Genomic DNA, 23,600 nt, shown 5'->3' with positions numbered 1-23,600 from the left:
ATTGGAGGTGTGTGTGTCACTAATTAATTAATAAGAAGAAAAGAGTATGTTTTGCAGGAAAGAAAATAAATTCATTTTTGGTGGTCTATCCAAGCACAATGAAAGTCAGGAGGTAACAATAATACAGATGCTGAGGGAAGAAGGCTTCCCTTGAAGGAGGGAATGGTCAACAGTATAAATGCTGCCAAGGAGCCAAGTAAAAAGACATACACTCAGAAAATCTACAGGGATACCCTGGTTTTAGTTGGGAGAAGAAGGTGGAATTCATCAAACAGGTTAAAGATGTAGGAGTGTGAGTTTATCATGGAAACGGGTTTCTGGTACAGAGGTTTGGGAGGGAGGGGAGCTGTGAGAAGATGGGTCTGTGGAAAGTAAAACAGCAACGTCAATAATATTTATTGACTGCTTAGCAAGTACTTTGGAAAGTGCTTTGCTGGTATTACTGCATTTATTACTCACATTATCCCATGAAAGAGGCACTTTTATAAGCTCTCTTTTACAGATGTGAAAACTGAGGCTCTGAGAAGCAAAATCAATTTACCCAAGGTAACATAGCTAGTAAGTGCCAAAACCAGGATTTGAACACATACTTATAATGGCTCAGAGTCCTGCTTACAGCCACTACTTAGCTGCTGCCTAGATATCACGCACAAAACACTACGAAGAGCGTAATACAGGAAAAAACAGATGCCCACAAGGATTTGAATCTGTGAGTTTGACTTTGTGAAATGCATCACTTGGGATTCCTTGCTGGTTGCTTTCTGATTGGGTTTGGCCAATGGGAGACTAGTGGGCAGGAGGAGAGACATCTGTCTTGTTTTCGTGCTCCACATACAGCACTAGCTGCTTTCCTCTGGGCAGCCCCTCCTCTTTCAGAGTTTTAGTCTTCACCGTGCTCTGGTACTGGTGCAAACAGTTTGCACTCGACTGCTAACTTAATGGTTGGCACGGTGAATGCACCCACTGGTACCATGTAGAAAAACCTGGCAATCTGCTTCCATAAATATTGTAGCCAAGAAAACCCTCTGGAGCAGCTCTACCCTTTAGCACATGGGGTCACCATCGGTTAGAATCAACTCAACAGCAACGAGTTTAAAATTTTTTTTTATTTGGCGCTCTGATAAACCATTTTCTCTCCTTGTCCTGTCAGCAATAGGGGGTAGTAACTGCTTCCAGCTGTTGCTAGTCTCTTGTTACCTCACTATTCCCTGTAGCTCTCCACAAACTTCTCTAAGTAGGGCTTCATTAAAGTCTCTTCATTGAACCATCTGGACTTGAATTACTTCTCTGCTGTGACCCTGAATGATAGAAACAGAAGCCAAGGGGTAACACAGACATGAGAACTGAACGATTTAACTGACAGCAATGCCTATGCACTCCATCACCATAAATAATAATGATCAGAGTTGTAACACTCACTTGCAACTGTGAGTACTTTACAATTTATAAAGTACATTCACACAAGTTATATCATTTGAGTCGAGCACAGTAGTAGTAAGTGGTATTATTCACATTTTAGATTAGCAAACTGAGGCTGGAAAAGTTAATTTGCTCAAGGTCTCTCAGTTGACAGAGCTGAGCTTCTGAAGCCAGGCCTCCTGAGACCAAGAGCTGTGTTCTTTCTACTGTACTTCATCTGCTTGCTATTAGTTACCAAGATGACAGGGTGCCTTTTCTGGAAAGCCTCCTGCCGTGGGCAAGCAAAGGACGTCTAAATCATGTCAGGAATCCCCAAGGACTCCATGCATTTCACACTTAGCTACATTCACATGAAACAAAATTTCCCTCCACCTCCTGGGACCTGTCTCCCTGTGTGTAGGTTGAAGAAGACTAATAAAGCATGCCACCTTCACAAACAATATCAGTATAGACTGGGAACTGATAAAAGGTCTCTGGGGGCTGAAAATAATTGGATAAACTACTGAAAGACAAGACCACATCATGCTGATGATTTCATTGAGCTTAATCATTGGATTTGGAGCCTTTTCTGACATATTGAACATTTTCCATATGAACTTTGCTTTTTTCTCAGGATCAATACTAGCTGACTTTAACTTCAGATTCAGTAGACATCTTTGGAGGGCTTACTAAGTGCCAGATGGTTTCATATGCACTTCACTCCCATAGCAGCCTGAAGATGTGGACTGGTGAGTGAGAGACTGAAGAGTAAAACCTGGATCTCCTGGTTCCTTTTAGAGTACAAGTTCCTTGATTCTACTCCAACAGTTTTGGAAGCAGTTCCCATAATTCTGTCCTTTTTATTTTCTTTTATTTAGATATGCCTATTTTTTTTTTTTTTTTTATTAGAAGCCTTAAAGAGGAATCAAGTCCATGGAGTTGAATCTGCTGATTCAGTCTAGGTATATATGGAAGCAAGTCCATGAAGCTGGATCTTCTGATTCAGTCTAGGTGTGTGTGGAAGGTGCACTGTTGAATAAACAGGAGATAGAGCTGGTGGCATAAAAATTTGTTTTGCTTAAAACCCTTTTTTTTTTCTTCTTCAGTAGACAGGAGAAGAGATGATTTATTATACTCATGTTACACTCAGCTACAACAGAGAACAGACTTAGTCCAGAATGCCATCAGTCCAGGGCAAAGGATCAAAAAGGACTGATTTGGTATCAGCAAAGTGGGTCTCTGAGAAGCATTCATGGCAATCAGGTGGTGACGGAAGTTCTAAACCCATTGAGAGAGAAGCTCTAGACAGTATGCAGTCAACAACCTGCGCGCACTTTCTGGTGGTTTATTTGGACTCCTGCTTCATCTTTCTTCTTTTGTGCTTCAGCCTGCACATCCACTTCTTCCTCCACTTGGTTCTCATGATTCAGACGTTTCTAAGAAGATGGTGCTAAGGCCAACAGAGAGCCAAAATCCAAGTCTTCCTCTCCTCTTTTCCTAGATGCTTAGAGAGAAAGGAGGAGACCTGAACTTACTTGTTGGTATTATCAGGCAACAGACTTGGAATCCGCCCAAGACTTAGCATTCGCCCACCCAGCTAAAAGTAGCCCTAAGAAGTTGTATTCTAATCTAGTGCTCCAGCCTGAGCAGAATAACTCTCTGGAAGTGAGTCTGACTATGCAGATCAACATGTATTAACCATTGTTTGCTTTTATTATTGCTTCGTGCCTGGATTATCAGAATAGTGTACTAGCCTTAGGGTTTATATCCTTCTTAATAAGTCGTAATTTACTCAGACAGCTGATCTTGGTTACTTCAACTTCTCAGTGTTGTGTTGATAGCCTGGGCTAGGCAATGACAGTGGAGATGCAGAGAAGGAAGTTACTGAATAAACTACTAAATGTTTAGCATGGAGTTCAAGCTTCTCACTGTTTGACCAACTCTTACTATCTTGCTGTATAATCTCCCTTGGATTCTCCTCCATGACACACCATACCTTCATGTCTCTATGAGTTTTTTCCTAAAATGAACTTCTATCCCTCTCCACTTGAGGAATGCCAGTTTTTACTTTAAGACTCAATTCAAAAATTATCTTCTTCCTGGAGCCTTCCCTTATCCCCTACTCATATCTCTATTGCTCTAGAACTGATAACTCCTTTTTCTGTGTTCCATAAGTAATTATTTCTTACCTTTGTTGTAGGATTTAGCATTTTACAAAAAAAAGCTATGTGTATTCCTGACTCCCTGATGCACTCTCCTCAAAGGCAGTGGCTATTCCAAAGTAAGCCCTCAGTGGAAGTTAATGCATGAGTAAGGGATTAAATTCTCCCTCTTCAAGTTGAATATTCTAGGGTTTAATCATGGTCTGATCTTCACGAAGCATTCCAGACTGTGGTTACACAACAGCAATTTATATCTCAGCTCTCAGATAGAACCAAGCTTTGGCTGGATGCCTAACAATATAGTGGACATAAATTAACAGTGGAGCAATTTACAGTCTGTCATGTCTTATTGCTTAATGAATTTGTCAAAAATCATATTACTCCAAAAATTATGGCAAGTGGGGTCCATGGGGCTTATGTCTTTAAGAGGGAGATTGTTCCAGCCTCAGCCAAGCCAAACTGCTTCACTACTTTCCTCTTTGAATGCAGACACCAGAATCTCTGAGCACTTCTATTTATTTATCAAATCTCTGTTGACCTTCACTTTGCATTAGGACGATCAGGAATGACCTTGCCAGTTTGCAAATCCCCAGCCCCAGTCCACCTGCTGTCAGAGCCAAATAGGATTTAGAAGTCTAGCTTAAACTCTTGAATCTATGCTAATATGATGTCATCCGTTTCTGGCTTATGCTCACCCCACACTTTATTACTTGCATTTCAGACAAAGTAAAAGCCTTTTCTGCTACTATGAGGGCACCAAACAGAACCCCCTTTTAGCTCTGCCCCAATTTCTCCTCCCTCCTTCTTCCCCTGTCCACTTCTTTTTTCCCTGTCCATTTGCTCCTCAGCCTCTCCCAAACTTTGTTCCCCCCTGTTTCTTGGGCTATATGACCATTTCTCTTTGAGGGGTACTTTTTCCCACGGTAAAAAGTCAGATAGAGTTGAGCTTTGCTAAGCATTATTTTGCTCGTTTGTAAAATGAAATTAATGACAGATAACTCACTGGGGTATTGTGATGGCTAGAGTCCCTCGTATTCATTCATTCATTCAAAACTTATTCATTCATTTCATAAATGTTGGGTGGTACCTAAAATGGGTCAGGCCCAATGCCTGGGATTTTACATGCATAGTTGAACTCTGGACACTGCTATCAAGAATGCTAAAGTCTATCGGGAGAGAAAAAATTTAAAAAATAACCGAAAAATAATATGAGAAGTTTAATGATTGATACATGTTTGTGTCAGAAGACGGTTTCACAGAGATCTAGCCAGGGCTCCTGGTAGGTGTGTGGGAAGCTGCCAGGGCTTTCTTCCGGGAGAGGCCTGGTCTTGGGTTTGAGGCCATAGTTAATACTCAAAAACCACGGTGGTGCCGTTGGTGGTAGTGGCAGTGCTGACAATGGTAGCTCTGGTTTTTATTATCATATTTCTATATCAGTTTCTCTTTTTCTTTCTCTTGTATTCCCTTTCAGACTCTCTCTGCATCGCTAATATTTTTACGTTACATCTTTTCATTTCTCCTGTTACCCCTCTCTGTCTTAGGTTTATGTAACTGTGGATTAACTGATAGCCAATTAAAAACACAATTGAATCTTTTTATTATGCTTTTTTCCTAAGGAAAAATTGTCCCAGTGGCATATGAATGTATGGATGACCCACACCTGGGCTGCACACCAGTGGGGGCTACACTTTGGAGGCAGCAGATGCCCCAGACAGCTCGCTGGCCCATCCCCTGATCTGTTTGGTTGGCCACATGGAAGCAGGCCAGCCACCCAACAGTTAACTAGGATTCTTTTTTTCCCCATTTTAGTTTAATTTCTTTGTTTCACGCAACCAAAGAGCTAATGGCTGGTGAATTTATTATGACCCATTGTTTGGGTTGTGGAATAAACCAATTCTTCCCCTTTCTATGTTCTGACTCCCCCATTTGTCTGCAATTTTATTTTATAGTTCTTTTTGTACACATCCAACACATGCTGAGGTTACTGAAAAGCACAAATTACACAGAATTCAATTTGCATATCTATTGAGGGTCCAATCCCAGAGTCCTTAGTCAGGCAAAATGCCCATTGACTCTTACTTCCCGTACCCTGCTCCTTCTTGGCACCAAAACCAGCAGGCTGCCCCTCTATTGCTACTAGCAGACCTGGCAAATGGCCTTCACCAGTGGTTTAAGCAGAGTCACAGTGTAGAGGACAACGAGCGGGGCTTTAGCGAAGTTGAAACAAAGTCATTCACGGTAACTTTGTGGGCAAGATAGAAAAATAGAGGCCAGAGGACAGCAAAATGGGGCCAATTTAATGTTGGTGGTACTGAAAAAAGTACAGGTGTTGGAGTCATACAGGGTTATGCACGAACCCCTCCTCTGCCAATTACTTTTTTTTTTAATTAATTTTTAAAAATTAAATTAAAAATTTTTTTAAATTAAATTATTTTGAGATAATTTCACAAGCAATTTTAAGAAATAATACAGAGAGATCTTATGCACCTCTCACCCAGTTTTCCCCATTACTTGCTTTTTGACCTTGGGCAAGTTACTTGATCTAGCTAAGTATCATTTTCCTCATCTCTAAAATGAGGGTAATAATAGTAGGCATCACATAAGATTGTTTTGAAGATTATCTGAAGTAATATATGTAAAATAACCTAGCACAATACTTATACAAAGCCTGCCCTGCATAAGCAGAACTAAATAATGGTAGTCAAAGAATGCTGATTAATGGAGTAATATTACCCTAGAAAATGTCTCTAGCAGTATACTGTTAAGTTTTGATCTATAGCATGTCATGAATCTAGTTGTCATAGAGTGTGGATCATTCTGTAAAAATAGAATATTTGTTTAAAAAGCTTGACTGATTATAAAAGTCCTATATTATACTCTTTGTAGAAAAATTTAAAAACATAAACATAAAAAAGTTAAAATAATTTATAATCCTAACATGGAGTTAAAAGTTTTGCTAACATTTTGCTGTTTATCTCTCTTAGACGTATTTTAAACCAAATGAATGTGACCACACCTTACATACTCTTTTTAGCCGTTACAAAAATGTAGTAACCTATTTTAGGGCTGCATGGTATTGTGAAGTAAGGAGTAGCACATTTTATTTTAATTTTTTTTGTGCGTTCAGTATCTCAATATGTTGTAGCTGGGCAATCAATTTCTTTCTCCTCTTTCTTCTTCCCCCCACCCTCTTCCTCCTTTTCCTCTTCCTCTTCTTCTTCTGGTTATGAAGAGATACATATTAACTATTCTGGTAAAAAAAAATCATTGCACTCATCTATGGTTATTTCTATGAGAGAATGTTTATGGCTCAAAAGGTCTGTACATTTTTTGGGTTTTGATACATAGTAAACCAATTACTTAGATCAATGCCTCTTTAATCAGGGTGCATACCAGAATCAATAGGGGACATTTTTAATCTTATACTTCTCCAGACTCAACCCCTGAAGATTTTTATTCCAGGAATCTGGCTCAGGCCCTGGGCACCTGCATATTTAAGATGCTCCCGAGGTGATTCCAATATTCACATCTGGTTGGGCACTAGAGACTGAGAGGAAGACATAGGTAAAATGCCAACACTTTTTTTGTTTTGTTTTGAAAGACATAAGGCTGGAAAGAATAACTAATTAATTGAGCGATAGTATCATTGTCCCCCAAAATTATCCATACACTAGGATAACGGAGAAATGCACTGGGGGGATTTAATATATACTGAGCACTTTCTGTAAGCCACAGCACATGTATTATCTTAATGGTCATAACAAGCCAGACAGAGCTGTATTCTTCTGCTTCACATAGGAGTCCCTGGGTGGCACAAATGGCTAAGTGCTCAACTACTAGCCACAAGTTTGGCCATTCAAGCCCCCCCCAGAGGCAGCTCAGAGAAAAAGACCTGGCAACCTACTTCTGAAAGGTCACAGCTTTGGAAATCCTATGGAGCACAGTTCTACTCTGACAACACATGGGATTGTCATGGGCTGGAATGACTCAATGGCAGCTAACAACAATAATACTTTCCAGATGAGGGGATCGAAGCTCAGGGAGCTAACTTACTTGCCCAGGGCCAGAATTTGTAAAGCCAAGTTATGAACATAAGACTTTTCATCTCCAAAGTCCATGGTTTTTTGTTTTTTTTTTTTTTCCCTTTCTACCACACATTTTCATTGCTGAATTTAGAGGGATCAATTCAAAGTTATGAACTTGGAGCTTCAAAACCAAGTGCACAAAGAACATCACCCGTATATCTCCCACCTAGCTCAGGGTCTGACATATATTAAGCAATCAGTAAATAGATTTGCGTAGATGAATGCATGACTGAATGAATATGTGATCACGTTCTTTCCTCTCTACCATGCCAGGAGCCAACATTATGTCAACATCAGTGAGGATCAAAATGCATTCTTTCAGATTTCATTGATGGGATCTAAAAAGCAACTCAGAACCAGGGCTGCTCATGGAATGGGAATGTCTTGGGGATCCCAGCCAATCTTGAAGTGCCTTGGATTGGTGCCTTCTTTCACTTGCCCCACTTCCTGCCAGCATCTTGCAAAAGGACCCCTCTCCCCCACACACAAATAAGCAATTACACCTGTTCTGTATAGGTTTGATGCTTGACCAGGACCTGGGCTGATAGGCAATGGCATGCATTAGGTCACCCCTGCTGGTTAAATCTTTTCAATGTCATTCTTATCTGAGACCAAAGGACAAAAAACTTCATAGAGAAACTGATCTTGCTTAATACGAGGAGGAGATTCCTAAAAGTCAAAGAGAGAGAGTCAAGAAGAGTCTCAGGAGCAGAAAAGTCCTTTGATAAATATGACAGGCCCGGGATGACCTTGAAACAAGATTGGTCTCATTTCACATGCATTCACTGAGTTCCGGCTCTGAGTACACACTCCACTAGTCACTAGAGATAGTCAATAAAACATGCATCCTGCTCTTACAGTGCTCTCAACACTTGTATAAATAGGCTGCATTTACACCTTACTCATTGTGGCTTTTGCTTCCTTCCTCCTCTTGTCTTCTTTTCTTTACCAAATTCTTGGCCTATAAAAGAACTACCATGGTAAAGTAAATGTCCAAAATGGCTTCCAAGCCCCGATCTTTGGACTCTAAGTACCTCATACCACATGGTACCATAGCTGCCTCTATTTAGCAGCCATATATTTGCTGTTGACATTGATAATCACTTTAGTAGAAGTTAAGAATAAAAAGTTAGCTGCCTGTAGGAGCCCATATTTTGTGAGAGTCAATGTACTATGCCTGAGAATTGTAAGTAAATGTTACATGAATTTGAATTATTTATGTTGTAGACAAAAACAGGAATGGCTTCTATATGGTGTCGTCATTATGAGCCTATAGAGTTAGAAAAATTAGATTTGAGTCTTGACTGCCATTTAATTGATGTGCGACCTAGGAAATTTTATTTAATCTTGACAAGCCTCATCTGTATAATGAGAGTAATAATAGTGTCAAACTTATATGGTGATTATAATGAGCTGAAAATCTTAACGTAATTCTTGGCATAAAAAAAAAGCATAGAGTGTGTATATCTATATGTGTGTGTATGTATATACATATAATGCATGTATATAAAGTACATACATAAATGTACATATATATAAATGTACCTATATATATATATTTTATATATATGCCATTGCCTTCTAGTCAATCCCAATATATATGTGTGTGTGTGTACCATTGCCTTTGAGTCGATTCTGAGTCATAATGACCCTATAGGACAAAGTAGAAGTGCCGCATAGGGTTTCCAAGGCTGTAATCTTTATGAAAACAGACTGCCACATCTTTCTCCTGTGGAGCAGACTGATTTATGATATAAACACATACACACATATATGGAGATCTAGTGGCACAATGGTAGCTTTTGGCTGCTAACTGAAAGGTCGAAAGTTTGAACACACCAGCTGCTTCATGGGAGAAAAGACATGGCGATCTGCTCCCATAAAGATTACAGCCTAGAAAACCCTATGTGGAAGTTCTGCTTTGCCATATAGGGTCTTATGAGTCGAAATTGACTCAACGGCATACAATATGTTGTATATATATATAGAGAGAGAGAGAGAGAGAGCACTGTTGTTATTCTTCTTATTAAACCTGTAACTTATTTCTGATACTCTCAGGAGTCTTGTAGAGGAAGCTCTAATTCTTATATACCCAATAAAGGTGGAATCTGATGGAAACTTCGTGAGAGTTTCAGTGTTTTAGAAGGGAGCTTCTTTCCTATACCTGGCCCTGTGCACATTCTTCATCTCTCTTTGCTGTGGAATTGCTCTGCCCAGGAGAGGCGACTTAGGTAACAATAACTGGGGATGCTCTACCCATTTTCCTTTTAAGAAGGAACAGCCCTTACCATGCTAAGAGTGCCATCTGACCCGTCCTCCCCTGGCTAAACCTGCCATGACTGAATCTAAGTTGCTGGGTTCTGGCTTCTTGGTTTCAGTGTTAGGAAAGCTGTTTTGGTTTTCACACTAGCCTACATCCTCTAGACTATCAGTACAAGCAATAAAGTTTATCTTTTGATCTTCATCTGCCACTAGTTTCCTTATTTCTCAATTTGTTCAGTGCTCATGTGGAGAAGATGGGTACATTTATTGTGGGCTCCATCAAAGTTCCCTGATAAGCACTTCTGAGTTCAATTCAGCAATTATTTATTAAGCCACTCAAGTGAGGTCCACATTACCAGGGGCTGGTAGGCCTAGGCTGAAAAGAGGTTTTCAGTGTAGTAGGAAAGACAGGACTGACCTGACGGGAAACCCACAGCCCCAAATGGCAATGGGGGTGGTGCAGTCAACTAGGGAAGGGCAAAGAGAAAAGTTGGTATGGGATGGAGTTGATGGAGGAAGTGGGAGATTGAGATGATGTCTGGAGGGGTGGTTAAGATTGAGAATTTGAAGAATACTTGGTGGTCCTTCCAAAGAGCAAGAGAAACAGTACTGTCATTAAGGAAATGGCTGGGCTATGGAGTTTGAGAGGCCTTGATTACTGTCCCAAGTGTGAACTTGGTTGGTTGGTTGAGCTCTTGGTTTTCCAATTTACTCATTGAATGACCTTGGGCAAGTGAATTCTCCTCTCTTAACTTCAGTTTCATCATGTCTAAAATAGGACAATACTTTTGCCCCTGCGTGGAAGTTGGAAAACCTTAGTGACGCAATAGATAGAAGGCATGTAGCCCAGTGCCTGGCACATAGTAAAAACTGAATATGTTGATATTATGATGAAGGAATAAACTAGGCACATGTGAATGAAGTGATGCCTGCAGTCAGAAAACCTTGTCTTTCTATAAAATCCTGTTAGAATTCTCTGAGCTCTACAAAAATCGAAACAAAATAAAAACACCCTAATTTGTAAAAGCACGTAATCATTATTCAATAGATCAGTTTTCAACCTTTAACTTGTAGTTGCAAAATTCTTTAAGCACTGCTCTTTCTTTAATTTTTCATTTTCCACTAAATTTTTAATGAAAGACATGTAAGTAGAGAACTAGGCATGGCCAAATCATAGGTCCAACGTTTTATAACAATAATTATGTTTAGACTCTAAAATATTAAAGAACAAGGTTACTAGGAAGGACTCTGAAATCAAGGCTTGCTAAGGGTTTCATCTGCCTCAATTTATTTTTATAGGTCCTCTACTAAAGTCCTGTTTCCTGCAGCTATACACTAGCTTATTATTTTTGTATGCATTAGAATACTTCAGACATGGCCTTTGGGTGAAGATGGACATATTCTTTGACAAGAGCTAATTCACAACTAGCAGAATAACAAATATTCCATAGGAGCTGAGGAACAGCTATTGGCATGCAATCAAAACCAGATGTGGAACATGAGGAGCACCATCCTGCCATTCCACATGGGCCTCACCATGTGGAGGCAGCCTTGGCCACCCCCTTGGTGACCATTACCATCTGTATACAAATGGCTTCCAGATTTAGATATCCAACCTAGAACTCTCTTCACTGTTACACCCCCACTTGCCTAGCTTCTTGATATGCTTTTCCACCATGAAGCCAAATGTTCCTTGGTCAATATGCTCTCAAACAAGCTTGCTTCTTTCCTTCTTCATCTGTTCTTTTCCCTAGCAAGACGTAAATGGCCTGGCCATCCATCCAATAGACACTCTATGGGACTGTGAGTAAATAACTTACCCTCTCTGTGTCTCATTTATCTTGCCTATTTTTTTTTTTTTTTATAAAATGGAGACTATAGTAGTCCCAATCTCATAGGTTTGGTGTGTCGATTAAAAGAGTTAATATTTCTAAGTGCTTAGACTGGTACCTGGCGCATAGTAAATGTTATATAAGTGTTGGTTAAGCAAATAAATCACACATAGCATTCCCTGAAAGGCTTTTAAATCATTCCTTTCCATCTCCATGGATATTGCCTTAGATCAAACTCTATCTCTCTTCTGTAGTAATGCTCCTTATTTTTTCAGTGAATTCCTGCTCCAGTCTTGTCTCCCTTTAGCATGTACTCCCTATAGCAACCAGAATGACTTTTACTGAATACGGACCTGATCGTGTCGCTCTCTTGTTTACAACTTCCTATCACTCCTCATTGTCGTGGTGAGGCTAACCTGGCTCTACATGGTCTGAATCCTGTCTGCATCTGCAGCTACTGCTCTGCCTTCTCTTTACTCCCTCCCTGATCCAAGCTTTACAAACTAATTCTGGTTCATTAAGCGTATCTTCATTTGCTCTGCTCCCTGTGGGTAGAATGCCCTTCTCTGCTTTATTTATCTTCAGATCCAACTTAAACATCACTGTCTCTGAAGATTCCCTGACTTCAACCAGGAAGATTTCCTTCTCTTGTACTCCCCATGTATAGTCATTGCATTTATTTGCACATCTATATTCCAGACTAGAATGTGAGCTTCTGAGGGCTTAGACTGTGCTCTCTCTTATGTGTGCATGTTTATGAAAAAATATATATATGTATGTAATTTATATGATTTGTCAGGTACCTTTGAGTCAGTTCCAACTCATAGCAACCCTACGTATAATAGAACGAAACACTGTCTGGTCCTGCACCATCCTCACAGTTGGTGCTATGCTTGAGCCCAGTGTTGCAGCCACTGTGTCAATCCATCTTGTTGAGGGTCTTCCTCTTTTTCATTGACCCTCTACTTTACCAAGCATGATGTCCTTCTCCAGGGACTGATCCCTCCCAACAACATGTCCAAAGTATGTAAGACGCAGTCTTGTCCAGTCAAAATCAGCACAGCTTCACAGTTGACCTGTAGACTTGTGAGCAACAATGCACGTTCCTTGTTTTAAGCCACTGAGTTTTGAGCTGTTTTTTATGCAGCAATATACTTACTAAAACATATGGCATCATGTTAATGAGCTTAAAGTAGAGGAGACTTTAAGTGGAAAGGTGAATTACATTCCAGCTGTACTGGAGACGGCATTAAATTAGAAGTATAAGAACTCATCTCATTGAGCATCTTACTCATTTTTTCTGACTCTCTAGTTTTCCAAGCACGATGTCCTTCTCCAGGGACAGGCCCCTCCTTGTAACATGTCTAAGGTACATTCTGGCTGTACTTCTTCAGAGACAGATTTGTTTATTCTTCTGGAAGTCCATGGTATATTCAATATTGTTCACCTACACCATAATTAAAGGACATCAGTTCTTCTTTGGCCTTCTGTATTCATTGTCCAGCTTTCACATGTGTCTGAGGTGGTTGAAAATACCATGACTTGGGTCAGGCACACCTTAGTCTTTAAAATGACATCTTTGTTTTTTAAAGCTTCAAAGAAGTCTTCTGAGCAGATTTGCCCAATGCAATGTGTTGTTTGATTTCTTGACTGCTGCTTCTAAGGGCACTGATTATGGATCCAAGTAAAATGAAATCCTTGACAATCTCAATCTTTTCTCTCTTTATCATGATGTTGCTTATTGTGTGAGGATTTTTGTTTTCTTTATGTTCAGGTATAATCAGTACCGAAGGTTGTGGTCTTTCATCTTCATCAGTAAGTGCTTCAAGTTCTCTTCACTTTCAGCTAGCAAGGTTGTGTTATGTGCATATCACAGATTGTTAATGAGTCTCCCTTCAATCCGGATGCCCTGTTCTTCATTTAGTCCAGCTTCTCGGATTATTTGCTCAGCATATAGATTGAATAAGCACAGTGAAAGGATACAACCATTACGTACACTTTTCCTAACTTTAAACCATTCAGTATCTCCCTTGGTCTGTTGGAAGTACTGCCTCTTGGTCTATGTACAGGTTCCTAATCAGCACAAATCAGTGTTCTGGAATTCCCGTTCTTAGCAGTGTTATCCATGATTTGTTATGATCCACATAGTTGAGTGCCTTTGCATAGTCAATAAAACACAAGTAAACATTTTTCTGGTATTCTCTACTTTCAGCCAAGATCCATCTGACATCAGCAATGATATCCCTTGTTGCACATTCTCTTCTGAATCTGCCTTGAACTTCTGGAAGTTCTCTGTCGATGTATTGCCGCAACCACTTTTGAATGATCTTCAGAAAAATTTTACTTGTATGTGATATTAATGATATTGTTCTATAATTTCTACATTCTGTTGGATCACTTTTCTTGGAATGAACACAAATATGGATCCCTTTCAGTCTGTTGGCCAGGTAGCTCTCTTCCAAATTTCTTGTCATAGGTGAGTAAGCACCGCCAGTGCTGTATCTGTTTGTTGAAACATCTCAATTGGTATTCTATCAGTTCCTGCAGCCTTGTTTGTTGCCAGTGCCTTCAGTGAAGCTTGGACTTCTCCCTTCGGTATCACTGGTTCTTGATCATATGCTACCTTCTGAAATGATCAAATGTCGACCAATTCTTTTTGGTGTAGTGACTCTGTGTATTCCTTCCATCTTCTTTTTTTCAAGTTTCAGAGTCTCTTCTGACATCCATTTTAGTCTTTTCTTTCTTTCCTGTCTTTTTAATAATCTCTTGCTTTCTTCATGTATGATATCCTTCATGTCATTCCACAACTCATTTGGTCTTCAGTTATGAGTGTTCGGTGCATCAAATCTATTGTTGGAAAAAAAAAAAATTGTTGAGATGGTCTCTAAATTCAGGCGGAATGTACTCAAAGTTGTATTTTGGCTTTCGTGGACTTGTTCTACTTTTCTTCAACTTCAACTTGAACTCATATATGAGCAATTGATGGTCTGTTTGGCAGTCACCCTTGACCTTGTTCTGATTGATAATATTGATCTTTTCCATCATCTCTTTCCACAGATGTACTCAATTTGATTTCTGTGTATTCCATCTGGTGAGGTTCACATGTATAGTTGCCATTTATGTTGTTGAAAAAGATATTTGTGATGAATAAGTCATTGGTCTAGCAAAATTCTATCATGTGGCTTCTGGCATTGTTTCTATCACCAAGGCCATATTTTCCAAATACTGATCTTTCTTCTCTGTTTCTAACTTTCACATTCCAGTCACCAGTAATTATCAATGCATACTGATTGTACGTTTGATCAATTTGATTCTGCAGAATTTGTTAAAAATCTTCAATTTCTTCTGCTTTGTCCTTAGTGGTTGGTGTGTAAATTTGAATAATAGTCATATTAACTGGTCTTCCTTGTAGGTGTATGGATATTATCCTGTAACTGACAGCCTTGTGCTTCAGGATAGATCTTGAAATACTCTTTTTGATGTGAATATGACACCATTTCTCTTCAATATGTCATTCCTGGAATGATTGTCCAAATGAAAATGGCCAATACCAGTCCATTTCAACTCACCAACACCTAGGATATCGATCTTTATATATTCCATTTCATTTTGATGACTTTTAATTTTTCTAGATTCATACTTCCTATATTCCATGTTCTAATTATTAATGGATGTTTGCAGCTATTTCTTCTCATTTTAAGTCATGCCACATCAGCAATTGGAGTTCCTGAAAGCTTGACCTCATCCTCGTCATTAATGTTAATTCTACTTTGAGGAAGTGGATCTTTCCCAGTCATATTTTGAGTGCCTTCCAACCCTAGGGTTCATCTTCTGGCACTATATAAGATGATGCCCCGCTGTTATTCATAAGGTTTTCCCTGGCCAGTTTCTTCAGAAGTAGACTGCCAGGTCCTTTTTCTTAGTCTTGGCCTGGAAGCACAGCTGAAGCCTGTCCACCATGAGTGACCCTGCTGTGTTTGAAATACCAGTGGCTTAACTTCTAGCATCACAGCAACACACGAGCCACCAAGGTACAAAACACTAATAGACACAAGGTAGAATATATTATACAGTATACTACATACATAATATATACTATATATCTAAAAAAAAAACAACAAAAAAAAACAAATTTTTTTTTTTTTTTTTTTTTTAATCTGTGTTAGGTTTTTGTTAGATGCCATGGAGTCAGTTCCGACTCATGGTGACCCTATGTACGACAGATTGAAACACTGCCTGGTCCGGCACTGTCCTTATGATCACTGCTATGTTTGAGCCCATTGTTGCAGCCACTGTATCAATGCATCTTATTGAAGATCTGCCTCTTTTTCACTAACCCTCTACTTTACCAAGCATGATGTCCTTCTCCATGGACTGATCCTTCCTGATAACCTGTGCAAAGTAAATGAGTTGAAGTCTTGCCATCCTCGCTTCCATGGAGCACTCTGGCTACTTTTTCCTAGACTGATTTGTTTGTTTTTCTGGCAGGCTATGTTCTTTGCCGACGCCATAATTCAAAGGCATCAATTCTTCTTTGGTCCTTATTCATTGTCCAGCTTTCTCATGCATGCATATGAGGCAATTGAAAATATCATGGTTCAGTCAGGCATGCCTCAGTCCTCAAAGTGACATCTTTGCTTTTTAACCCTTTAAAGAGGTCTTTTGCAACAGATTTGCCAATGCAATGCATCGTTTGATTTCTTGACTGCTGATTCCATGGGCATTGATTGTGGATCCAACTAATATGAAATCCTTGAAAAACTTCAATATTTTCTCTGTTTATCATGGCGTTGCTTGTTGTTCCAGCTGTGAGGATTTTTATTTTCTTTATGTTGAGGTGTAATCTATACTGGTCTATAGTTTTTGATCTTCCTCAGAAATGCTTCAAGTTTTCTTCATTTTCAGCAAGCAAGATTTTGTCATCTGCATATTGCAAGTTGTTAATGAGTCTTCCCCCAATCCTGATGCCACATTTTTTTTTATATAGTTTAGCTTCTAGGATTATTTGCTCACCATATAGATTGCATAAGTATTATGAAAGGATACAATCCTGATACACACCTTTCCTGATTTTAAACCATGTAGTATCCCCTTGTTGTATTCAAACATCTGCCTCTCAGTTTATGTACAGATTTTGCGTAAGCACAATTAAGTGTTTTAGAATTCCATTCTTTGCAATGTTATCCATAGTTTATTATTATCTACATACTTGAATGCATTTGCGTAGTCAATAAAACACAGGTAAACATATTTCTGGTATTCCCTGCTTTCAGCCAAGATCCATCTGACATCTACAATGATATCCCTCATTCCACATCCTTTTCTGAATCCAGCTTGAATTTCTGGCAATTCCCTGTTGAGATATATATATATATATATATATATATATATATATATATATATATATATATATATATATATATATATATATATATTCTATTCCAGTGCCTAGCAGAATGTCTCACACAAAGTAGATGCTCAATCAATGTATACTAAATGAACCATGAAATAATAAACTGAAAGGCATCTTATTGATCATTTATTCCAACCTCTAATTTTTTAGATGAGATAATAGATTCCCAGATAAATTCTTTTACTTGTTCCAGACCACCTAGTTTGGCAGTGTTAGAATCTAGACCAGAAGCAGCTTTCCATCATCTCCTATAACTACACAGCCTCAGTTATCTAGGCCCTTTTGGTTCAATTATGCAATTTTTAATTTTATAGTGAGGAAGCTAAGTGATCCCCACCCCATTCTCCTAGTCTACCCCGTTAAAAATCGTGTTCCTGATATTCTTATATTGAATTCCTACACTACTAGGGCCTTCTAGGCCGGTAGTTTGACTTGCCTACCCTTTAGACACTGGAAGTGACTTTTTCTCTTTGACAATTTAATTGAAGTTGAAGAGGAAGGATCAGGTTCCTTTTTGAAATTTAATGTGGAAACTCTATTAAGAACTGATTATTTTGTCTTTTGAGAAACTCTGTATGTGTATGTGTGTGCATGTGTGGTGAGCAAAGGGGTGATAGGCTACTTGAAAGAATGGATCAGAGGCAAGAACCTGGGGATGCCCTGAGATTTGCATTCCAGTTGAAAAGTCATCAGGAGAGTGTAAGGTCAACTCTAAATTCTGCCAAGTTTTGTCTTCAGTGCTGCAGAATGAAATGAGGTAATGTACTTTATGAACTGTGAAGAGCTATAGAAATGGGAGGCATTTTTAGAATCATTGATTTATTGAATAGGAAGGCCTTTAGAAATGACCTAGCAGCCCTATTTCCTCATTTCACAGAGAGAGAAAGTGACTTGCCCAAGGTCATAGCTAGAAGACGGCAGATTTGGCCTCAGCTTCCTCTTTAGCTCATGTCTTACCTCTCTCCACAGGCACTCTGCAATGTCATCAACTATTGTGTCACCTGTGTGGGCTGGAATCTTTCCCTTCCTCTATGCTTTTGCATATGCTATTCCCTGTGCTGGGATACCTTCACTTTCATGGCTCCCTGACGTAGACCTTATCCTGTGATATTTTGCCTCATCTGACACCCTTTTATCTCCCAGTCTGCACCTTCAATGCCTAGTCACAATATAAAAGATGCCAAAAACAAAAACAAAAACCAGTTGCTGTCGAGTTGATTCCAACTCATAGTGACACTACAGGACAGAGTTGAACCTTCCCATAGGGTTTCCAAGAAGACACTGGTGAATTCTTACTGCTGACCTTTTGGTTAGCAACTGAGCTCTTAACCACTATGCCATCAGGGCTCTGTCCCTCTGAAACAGATATCATTGATTGTAATATTTTTAAGAAGGTTATAAAAGACACACACCTTTAAAAAATTATAATCAATGATTTCTGTTTCAGAGAGATCCCTTTGAATACAAGTTTCCACCCATAATTGTGATTCCAAATGGGGATATTTTAGGTGGCAGGAGATGAGACTGGGGCATAGAGAAAGTCCTTTCAGAAACATGACCCTCCTGGTCCTCTGTAAATCACACCTCCTAAGTAACATCCTACTCTTTTTGTTAGTTGGTATCGAGTTGGCTGTGACTCACGATGACCCCATGTGTAACAGAATGAAATATTGTCCAATTTTGTACCATCTTCATGATCGTTGGTATGTTTGAGATCATTGTTGTGGCCATTGTGTCAATCCATCACATTGACAGCTTCCTTCATCTTAGTTGGTCCCCCACTTTACCAAACATCATGTCCTTCTCTGGTGATCAGTTCCTCCTGATGATGCATCCAAAGTAAGCAAGTCAAAGTCTTGGACAATATTCTTTGATCCAAAGGGTTTCATTGACTAATTTTTGGAAGTAGATTGCCAGGCTTTCTTCTTAGTTAGTCTTAGTCTGGAAGCTCCACTAAAGCCTGTCCATCATGGCTGACCCTGCTAGTATTTGAAATACTCTTGGCATAACTTCCAGCATCGTAGTGACACGGGCACCTCAGCGTGACAAATTGACAGAGAAGTTGTGGGATCCTACTCTACCCACATTTAAAATCAGAAAAACTGTAAGAAGTAATTATCTTGGGACCCCGGAAGAACCTACAGTATCTGTTAGGAGAATGTTTGTTTCCTCTCACAGAGAGATAAAGTTATAGGGAGACAGATTTTGAATTGGCTATCATTAAGAGCTGAACAGCCATGTATGGGCAGGCAGCCCTAAGGAGGTGGGGATATCCCCATCCTCGGAAGTGTTCAAGCAGAGGAGACAGCACCATGCAGGGCTGAGCCAGATGACACCCAAGCTTCCTTCTGGCTTTGAGATCCTTGATTCCAGGGAAGAGTTTCCATCTAATCTTCAGTATTACAGTTTTGGGCCCTGATCCTACAAATTGAAGAAGAATTTTTTCTTGTAGACCTCCAGAAGTATGTTATTTTGATCAAGATCGAAGTGGGGACTGAAGGTTTCTTGAAATGTTACAAAGAAAAAAAAGGTCATGATTGTGGTGTGTGTGTATGTGAGTACAGACAGGGTGACGAACATAGATATATCATTTAAGCTTTTTTTTTTTTTTTAAATCTCCCTCAACTTTTCCATTCATGGTGTGTAAACCCGTTCAACACACATATATTGGGCATGGCATGTATTCTGTATCACAGTTTCTGAACTAGATGTTGGGAATATAGACAAAAATATGAATGAAATTTGGACAGTGTTTAACTGCCCTGTTTAGTGGGAAGAGAGACAGGAAGGAGAGTCCCCCATCTTGCCTGTGTAGCGCTCAGCTGGTTTAGCTTCTCAGTCTAACAGTGTGTAATGCTAGATCAGGGCAAGTATATTCACTCACTTTTTCCTCCTTTATTAAATTCATTTTCTACACATTTATTTGGAGTCTGTTTGCAGGACTTATAGAATTTGTATCTGTCAGAATCCCAAAGGAAATAGATGGCTCACTCAAACTGGGCAATTAGAGAAAAATTGGATAAAGGATCCATGAATAAAGGTGTGGGTAGGTTGTAAGGAAACAAAAAGGATAGAGCAGTGCTCTGAGGCTAGTAACAGCTGGTTATTTTTTACCCTGTGTCTGAGGGGTACAGGAAGGGAACAGTTAACAGAACCTACCCATTGCCATTGAGCCAATGCCGACTAATGGCGACCCCATGTGTCACAGAGTAGAACTTCTCCATAGACTTTTCTTGGCTGTAATCTTTAAGGAAGCAGATCACACTACTGCATGGGTTAGAACCACCAATCTTTAGATTAGTGGCCAATTGCAAACTATTTCGGCCACCCAGGGACCTTAACAGAATCTGCCATTGTTGTTAGTTGCTGTTGAGTTAACTCTGGCTCATGGTGACATCATGTGTGCAGAATAGAACTGCTTCATAGGGTTTTCAAGACTGTGACCTTTCAGAAGCATACCACCAAGTCTGTTTTCTGAGACGCCTCAAGTTGGCTTCAAACTGCCAACCTTTTGACTAGTAGTTGAGTGTTTAATTGTTTGTGCCGCCCAAGAACTAACAGAATCTAGAGGCATGGAAAACAGTGTGAAGAGGGTCACCTGGCAGGATTCGTGATCTGCTAAGGATGCTGCCAGCCTAAGATGACACTGAAAAGCAGGAAACTTGAGCTAACTCTTCCTCCTCTCTGATCTTCTACAGTGCTTTCCATTGTTTGGCCCACTGAACATTAAGGAGGGACCACTCTGATAGAGTCCAAACAGGTCAGGCTCCTACAGCGCAAGTGGCATGAGGCCGGAAGTAGATCTAGTATTTCTAGCTCATTATGTTAGATAAATTAAACGTTCATCCCTGCAAAACTCCTCTCTTATCCACACATTCACATACCCATACTCATCCCACTGACCACAACTATTTATGAGAACTTACTGGTGCCAGATTGTGTATGAAGTGCATTGCCTACTTTATTTTCTGACTTCAAGTTTGCAACAATGTTTCAAACTAGGTGAAGTTACCAATCATGAATGAGAACAAAATCTGAGTCTAAAGGCCACGTATCATTCCAAGTTCCTGGGCATTATTAGCATATCAGCTTTTGGCCATTTATTGGGCAGTATTTTCAGGAGGACGGACTCCCCCTCTGTCTAAGCACCCTCTTCTTGACTAGCCATGATGCTTCACTCCAGACTCAGGTTGGGTTTCTCCTCTAGAAAGCCTTTATTGAGCCTCCTGAGGTCTGGGTGGTGTGTTCCTGCCTTGTGCTTCCCCTGTACACAGGCCTCACATCTAGTGCAGCACTAATCACGTTGAGTTGAATCATCTTGATTGTTTCTCCAATAAGACTGTGAGGTCTTTGAGATCAGGGACGATTTCTTTTTCAATTATATGTCTTGCAAATACAGAGTGCAACACATAGTAGGACTCAATAAACATTTCTTAACTGAATGACTAAAGAATAAGAACCTTCTCTATAAGTAAAAAGATCAGGTGGAAGGAATAGGAAAGATAAGTAAAAAAAATCCTTTATTCCTCAATATTTCAGCAACGTTCAATCCTCAGGAAACCTAGTAGGTTTTATAATCAGATAGACCAAAGTGATGTCGTGAAAACCCCACCGTTATCACCCACATGAACACCATCCCATTGCAGTTAATGGAAATAAACGTACCATTTAGTACTTTAAATCACAAAGCAACGTAACTGCCTGCTATTTGCAGTGACCTTCTGGTGCCCTCATTATTTTCTTGCTGCTGATGTCTGTGCTTGATCTTGTTGATTTAGTACAAGGTGGTGCATCCAAAAGGCACAGGTGAGGTGGGGGAAGAAGAATCTGGAACCTCCAGAGGAGTGGAGGACCACCCATTACTTCTCTGCCCTTGCCTTCTGTTAACAGCTCTTGCAAACGCAGTGAAAGTATTTTCTAAGACTCTACACTAAAACCATGCGCATCCTGAAGGTTGGTATCAAATTTAATTCATCTCTGGATCCTCAGTGCCTGGTATAATATGTTGTGAGCAGGAGGTTCTCAGTAAGTGCTTGTTACAAATGAATGAGTGAATGAATGATTAAAGGGAGGACTAGGTTCTTCCTAGTTCCTGCCACTGATTCAGGAGAATTGGCTGAGTGAGACAGGGTGTTAGGACTCTGTGAAGAAGACAATGATTGAATTTGGTGGGGTAGGGGGAATGGGGAGGAACAAGCAAAAATCTTTTGTGCTTCTCCTGGCTGATGCTCTGACTTTTCACTTTGACAGCTTTTGGCATTGATTTGTGATTAACATCATCATTGTAAGATCTGGGACCAAGTTCTGGGATCCGGAACCATGTCTGTTTTGTCCAATGTATCGTCTCACTGCTTGCACAGTGCTTGGTGTAGTAGGAGCTGAATGAGTCTTTTTAGTACTCCTCCCCTCACAGTCAATTCTCTCCCTCCTCTCCTGCCTCCACCTCCAATGCTGAATACACTCCCTGAGCTGCCTTACCTGGAATCTCTTTCTCTTAGCAGTCCCTATGGACCTTCTAAAGTGAAATAGAGAGGAGTCTAAGTTGTCATATTGTTAGACTTTCCATTTCACAGATGAGAAGACTGAGACCTAAAAGGGAAATGATTTCCCTAAACTCATAAAAGTTAGGAATCAGATCTGGTGTTAGAAAACACATTTCTTGCTTCCTTTCTGTGGCACCATAATATGACCCCAAAATTCAGTTTTATGGTTCAGTGGTTTCAACCTTTTTCTTTTCTAAAATATTAGGAAATTCTGTTCAAAAGACACCTTATTCAGGTCAGTATGTAAAACAGATAGAGATATGCGGCTCTGGTTAAAACGACAGTAGAGGGGTTTGCCGTTCCGTCTCATCCCCAACCCCCACCCCCTCAAATCAATCCAGATGGCTCCTGAGGGACTTGGAGGAGAATAATCTGAAAATTTGTGATCTAACAGGATACAGGATTTTTATTCAAAATATTCTGGTGAAGATGGAGGGAAGGATCATTTGAGTTCGAGCCTTATCCATAGCTTCATGTGAGCATACATAGTGGCAGTAGCAGTTATGAACACCCAATTAGAGGTGAATTGACAAAGAGGATGGGGAGACATGCTACCTGGAAGAACATGGGACATGAAGTTAGAGGTTCCAGGTTCAAGACTCAGATCTGCCAGTTACTAAGTGCAAGCATCCCTCACTCCCAATTCAGCCTTGATTTCTTCAGGATGTAAATGAAGCTTGATATCAGTGGTGAACCAGCTTTTTTTTTGTTTGTTTTTTTAATGCTGACTAATTCAGAAAATAAAAATGTTAAAGTGCTACTTATTTTAAAAAATGAAATTGAAAGTGCTGAGATCTATGTGAAAAATTATATTCTTATAACCTATATTGCTTCCTTTATTAAGTAGAAGATTTTCAGTGAGAAACTTGAAAGCTTTCAAGCCACTAAAATTATAACATTTTGGC

Source organism: Elephas maximus, chromosome 3 (assembly GCF_024166365.1).
Source record: "Elephas maximus indicus isolate mEleMax1 chromosome 3, mEleMax1 primary haplotype, whole genome shotgun sequence".
Lineage (NCBI taxonomy): Eukaryota > Metazoa > Chordata > Mammalia > Proboscidea > Elephantidae > Elephas > Elephas maximus.
Note: the sequence above shows the minus strand (reverse complement) of the source record.